The following is a 6302-nucleotide window of genomic DNA, read 5'->3' as shown; positions in this document are numbered from 1 at the left end:
GTTGAGTTACTTGATGTTCTTTTGTGTTCCAATTCCAACTCTCTAATTTTATTCTCTAACATATTTTGTTGCTTTAATCGGGCCTTTCTCATTCTGGAAGATATCTCTATTATTTTCCCTCTAATAACTGCCTTCCCCCCGTCCCATAAAATTGAAGGTGAAACTTCCCCATTGTCATTAGTTTGAAAGTATTCCTTTAAATTTTGTTTTAGTTCCTTGACCACACTCTCATCTGATAACAGAGATACATGAAGTCTCCAGTATTTGAAAAAAGATTCATTACCCATATCTACCGTTAGCGTAATAGGAGCATGATCACTTATAGTGATGGTGTCTGTGCCACAGTCCAGCACTTTATGCATATGTTGTTGTGAAACGCAGAAAAAATCTATCCTTGAATAACTCCCGTGTGGGTTTGAGTAAAAAGTCAAATCCTTCCCTCTAGGGTTTTTTCTTCTCCATGGATCAGTAAGACCTCGCTCTCTTATGACATTATTTAGTACCTTCGATTTTTTTTGACACTTGGTCCCTGTTCTGGAGGCAATCTATCCAGCTTACCATTCTGCACTGTGTTAAAATCACCCCCAATCACTATCATCCCTTTCCCATTGTTGGCAATTACGTTGGCTATATTTTTAAAGAATGCCGCATTTTCCTCATTTGGGGCATAAACATTTAGTATGGATATTGTCATATCGCTTATGGAACCAACCATCATTATATATCTTCCCAGATGATCTTTTATCACTTTCTCTGTATGAAATTGCAGGGATTTATTTATTAATATTGCTACTCCCCTTCTTTTTCCAAAAGAAGCATGAAATACTTGGTTTACCCATTCCCTTTTCAGTTTGTTACATTCGTTGTCATCCAGATGTGTTTCTTGTATCAAAGCTATTGAACATTGCATTTTTTTCAATTGACTCAGTATTTTCTTTCTCTTTATGGGGTGATTCAACCCATGGACATTATATGACACAAGGTTTAGCCTACTCATATTTGTTTAAGTGGAAACCCAGTAACTTTACATCTCTTATTAACTAATATAACTGTGCAAAAAGTAGCACAGCGAAAAAGACAAGTCTGCATCTCCTCAAGAACTAATACACAATAACAAGAAAAACAAGACTCCCAACTGTCCCCTGACCAGAGAGTTGTGACGAAGGCCCTCTGGTGGTTCGCACTATGTGCACTTGCAACTTCTCGGATGTTGTGTAAAGTTGCCATTTGCTCCACAAAAGCAGTGATTTTGCTCCAAAATAGAACCAAAACAATATTTTCTCTGTTGTTTTTTTTTTTGTTTTTTATAAGTAGTAAATTACCTCTTAACCAGCTCCATTTGTCTTCGTGTATGTCCTTTTTAACAGACACTTTTATTGATCATGTATATTTCAGGGCATCCTCTTCGTATGAAATACTTCACTTGATAAGGGCCCGTAGATCCGTCTCTGTGATGTTTGGCTGCTGTCTTCTCCCCCTCTGTCCCGTCATGATGGTCCAGCTGCCTTGCGCCATCACTCTCTGTAGTCTCTCGGTCTCGTCCTCCTCCTCCACCTGAATCCCCATATTCCTCAGCATGGGTGCAGCATCCATTAATGTGGCAAACGTCTTTGTCCCGTCTTCCAGAAAGACTTTCAGCTGTGCAGGATATGGAGATTGTGCCTTCACGTTCTTCTCCTTTAGTTTCTTTATAACTTCCCTTACTTGTTTCCTCTTTTTTTGTACTTCATTTGTGTAATCCTGGTTAAAGTAGACGTTACGTCCCTCATACGTGAACTTTTTCTTCCATGCTTCTTGAATCAGCCGTTCTTTCACCCTGTAGTTGAGGAAGCGAACAATTATTGCTCGCGGGGGGGCCGTGTTTTCTCTCGGCTTCGTAGTCAGTGATCGGTGCGCTCTCTCGAAATGAACCGCCATTTTATCAGGGAAGTTCATTGAGGACTGAATAAAATGAGTCACAAATCCTATGGTGTCGTTTTTCTCAGCACCCTCTGGGATTCCGTGTATTCTTATGTTGTTTCTTCTTGATCTTGATTCCAAGTCCTCGCATTTCGCGGACAGCCTTGCCTCGTGTTGAAGTAGTAAAGTGACCATTCTTTCCAGCCTCGCCGTCCGGCCTTCCGTGTCGTTAATCCTCTCTTCCATCTCATCTGACCGCTGCTCCAACTTAGCCATTTTCTCCCCCATTTCAGCTATTTTAGCTTCTAGTCTTGCTAAGGCTCCTTTGTTTTCCGTCACCGCGTCTGCATGTTCTTGGCGTAGTTTACGGAGCGCCGCTAATATCATTGATACCTCGTCTCCGGACATCGCCATCCCCGGTGCGGCGCTCCGCGCTCCGCCGGCGCCTGTATCATTCGCATTTTCTTTCTTAGCTGACTTCCCTTTTTTGTCCATTTTAATTCTCTTATCTTTAGTCTCTGATTATCCGCGTCCTCGACCCCTTTCTGCTGCTAATATCACGTTAAAGAGCTATTTTTACATTAGTTTTCTCTCGGAGCAATTTTCCCTCGTGTCTTCTACATCATGGCGTCACCGGAAGTCCCTTCACATGATTTTCATTCAGAAACAATAGAATTGTCAAAAATCACAACAGTTTTCAGCTTGCTGGTAAACAACACACACACACACACACACACACACACACACACACACACACACACAAATAGTTTGTGTTTGTGAGAAGATAAAAAAAATCTACTGTGCTTTGATGAAGATAAATTGTTGAATATCAGTCCTCTACTCATGCTCATGGGAGTGTAGTTGTTGTGGCCGAGTGGTTAAGGCGATGGACTAGAAATCCATTGGGGTCTCCCCGCGCAGGTTAGAGTCCTGCCAACAACGTTAAACTGCTGTTCCAGGGGAGACAACATCTGCTCCTCCTGTAGGTCCATGTGTTAAAGGTTTTCTTTCAAGGGCTGTAGCAGCTGATGATGAGGGAGAGAGACAGGATTGGTAGCATGTTGTCTTGTCTCAACCATTCTGGTGTTGACCAAAATCTTTGTTGATACTCCAGTGGTGGTGAAGGTGATGGAAATGTTCCAAGTGGGACGGTTCCATGTTCAACCAGTTTCATCTGGAACTGAGGTGGAGCTTAGGGTTACGTAGGAATTGGTTTGGTTTAGTCCCTGGGAATGTCAGTTGGTGTGTGTGTGTGTGTGTGTGTGTGTGTGTGTGTGTGTGTGTGTGTGTGTGTTTACATGCAGACTTTCCCTTGTGACAGCTGATTTGGTTTGGAATCCATCTTAGGACATTTTGAGAAATTCTATCATGTCGTTGGAGTTACTTTGATTTACAACACTGGAAAAAAAATCCCCTCCCCTCCAAAAACCCTCCTCTTCAACTTTGTACCCAAGTTCTACAATTCTACAATTCTACAATTTCATTTAGCAGACGCTTTTGTCCAAAGTGACGTACAACACAAGTAAGAATTTAGACTTAATTAAGGAAAAGTCCATAGGAAGCACAAAAGTGCTTCAGTTGTGATTTGGTCACAGCTACCGCCATCTAGTGGCAGAAGAAGTGTCGCGCCCCCCCCTTTTTTTTTTTTCTTTTTTTTGACAGACATACAACATCACACAACACAGTTAGTGCTACATAATCACTAAGTGCTGGGTCTTGGACCCTCTGACTTATTCTACCCCACAGCACAAAGAGGAGAAGAGTCAGGTCAAGTGCCTCGGTGCTCTCTGAACAATTGAGTCTTCAATTGTCTCTTAAAAGTAGAAAGGGACTCAGCAGAACGCACAGAGTTGGGTAGTTTGTTCCACCATTTGGGAACAACAGAAGAGAAGAGTCTGGCTAGAGATTTGGAGCAGCGCTGGGCTGGAAGCACCAGGCGTGCTGCTGCATTCTGGATCATCTGCAGAGGCTTGAATGAGCATGCAGGGAGGCCTCCCAGAAGAGAGTTGCAAGTTGTCTCCTCATCAGGCACCACAGGATCCAGTAGGTTCAGTTAAAACAAGTCATTAGAGATTTAAAAAAATGTCCATCAAACACAAAATAAGGCTTCAAATAGGTTTCCAATTTTATTTCATGTTGACACATTTTGTCCATTTGACATCAGGACTGCTCCCAGATCGTCTCCATGACCTCATCCCAGCACCAAAGACTTTGCTGTGACACAACAGCAGACAGCAACAAGGACTGCTGCAGTGCACTTGGTAATTGGATGCACTGAAGTCATCCATTCATGTCAGTGATGTCACTTGGCAGGACTGTCATTGCCGTCTCATTCTAGAAAAGAATCCAGACTCCACATGTGGCTCCCATGATAACTGATGGACCTCTGGTTGGAGGCTGGACGATGATGTTTGGTCTGGGGGGGTTAAGATGGTGGGGGCTGTTTCAGTTCTAGTGCTGAAGGCTTTCGCCATGACAGTCAGACTCTCAGCTGTCCTTCATGTTCCCTCAAATGTGCAGTGTGGACCTCACACTCTGAAATTAGCCTGAAAACTCTTCATGAAAAGCAGGAGACTCAGAGTCTCTGTGGCTCAATCGGTCAGCGCACTTAGTTAGTCTTGGTTTTCAGAAATCATACAGCATACAAATAATAGCAGGTTGAAACACATTTATTGAAAAGAATTTAACATGGTCACACACACACACACACACACACACACACAGAGCCTGTCTTTGGTATAAAATGGTCTGTCACGTTCTCTCACGTTGCACAACAATAAAACAAACAAAGGCGGCCATGTCCAGTGTGGTCCTGGATATGACGACTGGACTGCAGGGTCCCAGTATCACTGTGACAATTCTTTTACCAGCTATGACCTTGGACAAGAACTTCTCAGGAGGAAACTTATCATGGTGGCACAGTGAAGAAAACTGGACCTGAGCTGCCTGCTGAAATCTTGCAGGTGAAGGACAGAGCTCCACCTCTTTGACAGACACCACCACTGTTGGCTCATGTTGTCAGTTTTTAACACACGCGCATCTAAACACACACACACACACATGCATGTTCTTGCACACAGAGACTTTTCCTCTGTTTTTGTTTTTTACTGGTTTTGAACCAGTAGTTGGTTTCTGTTGGTTTGATTTGCTTGACTGGTTGTTGTTTGTTTGACCTTGCAAATCCATATTTTGGGTTCTGGCTTGTTCTGCTTTTCATTTTGTGTTTGTATCATGTGAAAGTGGCATAATTAAGACAAAAGACACTGTTAGAACAGAAAGATCCAGAAAACCCACCAACCAGAGGTTTGTCTGGTACAGATGTGGAATTATTGGCTCACACAATGTTGAGGCAACTGGGAAGAAGACGAACAAAAAAGGCTTGTGTGATTCAGACATTCATCAAAAATGGTCCTGTAGAACTGTTCAATGTGTCATGACTTCAGAAGCTCAAATCCTCTCTAAGTTCTAGTGAGAGTGGAAGAGATTATAAAATGAGAGAAGCAGGGCCCTCACTCAGAGCTGAAACAGCTCAGTTGGGAGAGCGTTAGACTGAAGATGTAAAGGTCCCTGGTCTGATCCCAGGTTTCAGCAGAGGAACAGCATTGACTTTACTTTCCAGTGGAGGAACTGCAGACATGAAGGAAACTACCATCTTGTCCTGTGCATTCTGATGACATTCAAGACATTTTTGGAGCCTCTTGTTGGATTTTGCCACAGAGAATCAGAGCCAATCAAAAGCATGGTGGACTTTAACATGGAGTATTGAACAAGTCAAGAAAGCAGCAGTTTGACCTTCACAGGTGTTTCTTTTCCTGTCTAAATTCTGCAGAAAGAGCCTGAGTAGCTCAGACGGTAGAGCATCAGACTTTTAATCTGAGGGTCCAGGGTTCAAGTCCCTGTTCAGGTGCTGTGGATGTTCCAGTGTTTGACAACATGGGACTGGATGAAGTTCAGTGTTGAACAAACTGTCATCATCAAAAGTAGAAGTGTTCTTGTCTTGCCACTGTGAGACTGTTGCTAGAAAAGTGACCAATAATAATTTGATGTGGCATGCAATTAACAAAACACCCACATTAATGGTTGCAGGGGGGCTGGAGCCTATCCCAGCATCTATGGGCGAGAGGCAGGGTTCACCTGTGAGCTCTGTCAGGTATGAAGGAACCTGACTGTTGAGGACGTCAAACCTGCAAAGACACAAACACACCCACCAACAGGACCCTGCACACAGAACACTGCATAGGACCCAGGCCTGGGGCCGTCACCAGTGTTCCCATAGAAACCACCAGCGTAGTCCAACATTGGGAACATGAACTGTGTTATAATACTTTTCCAGACGTCTCATGGAAAAAGTCAACAGAACGACAAAAGTCATTTTAGCCAACCAGATATTTGCTTGGACACTG

At 43.2% G+C, this 6302-nt stretch overlaps 2 non-coding genes across 2 annotated transcripts; both read left to right on the top strand.

Moving 5' to 3' along the window:
• The first annotated feature begins 2759 nt into the window (after positions 1-2759).
• trnas-aga (transfer RNA serine (anticodon AGA)) lies at positions 2760-2841 on the top strand. The gene has a single exon. It is a non-coding gene; the product is annotated as a tRNA-Ser (tRNA).
• Positions 2842-5733: 2892 nt separating this feature from the next.
• Positions 5734-5806, top strand: trnak-uuu (transfer RNA lysine (anticodon UUU)). Its single transcript has one exon. It is a non-coding gene; the product is annotated as a tRNA-Lys (tRNA).
• Positions 5807-6302: the final 496 nt, after the last annotated feature.

Source organism: Aulostomus chinensis, chromosome 4 (genome assembly GCF_037954235.1).
Source record: "Aulostomus chinensis isolate RoL2024-O1b breed Wild chromosome 4, RoL_Achi_v1.0, whole genome shotgun sequence".
Lineage (NCBI taxonomy): Eukaryota > Metazoa > Chordata > Actinopteri > Syngnathiformes > Aulostomidae > Aulostomus > Aulostomus chinensis.
The sequence above is the reverse complement of the archived record's forward strand: the minus strand, read 5'-3'. Positions and strand labels throughout refer to the sequence as shown.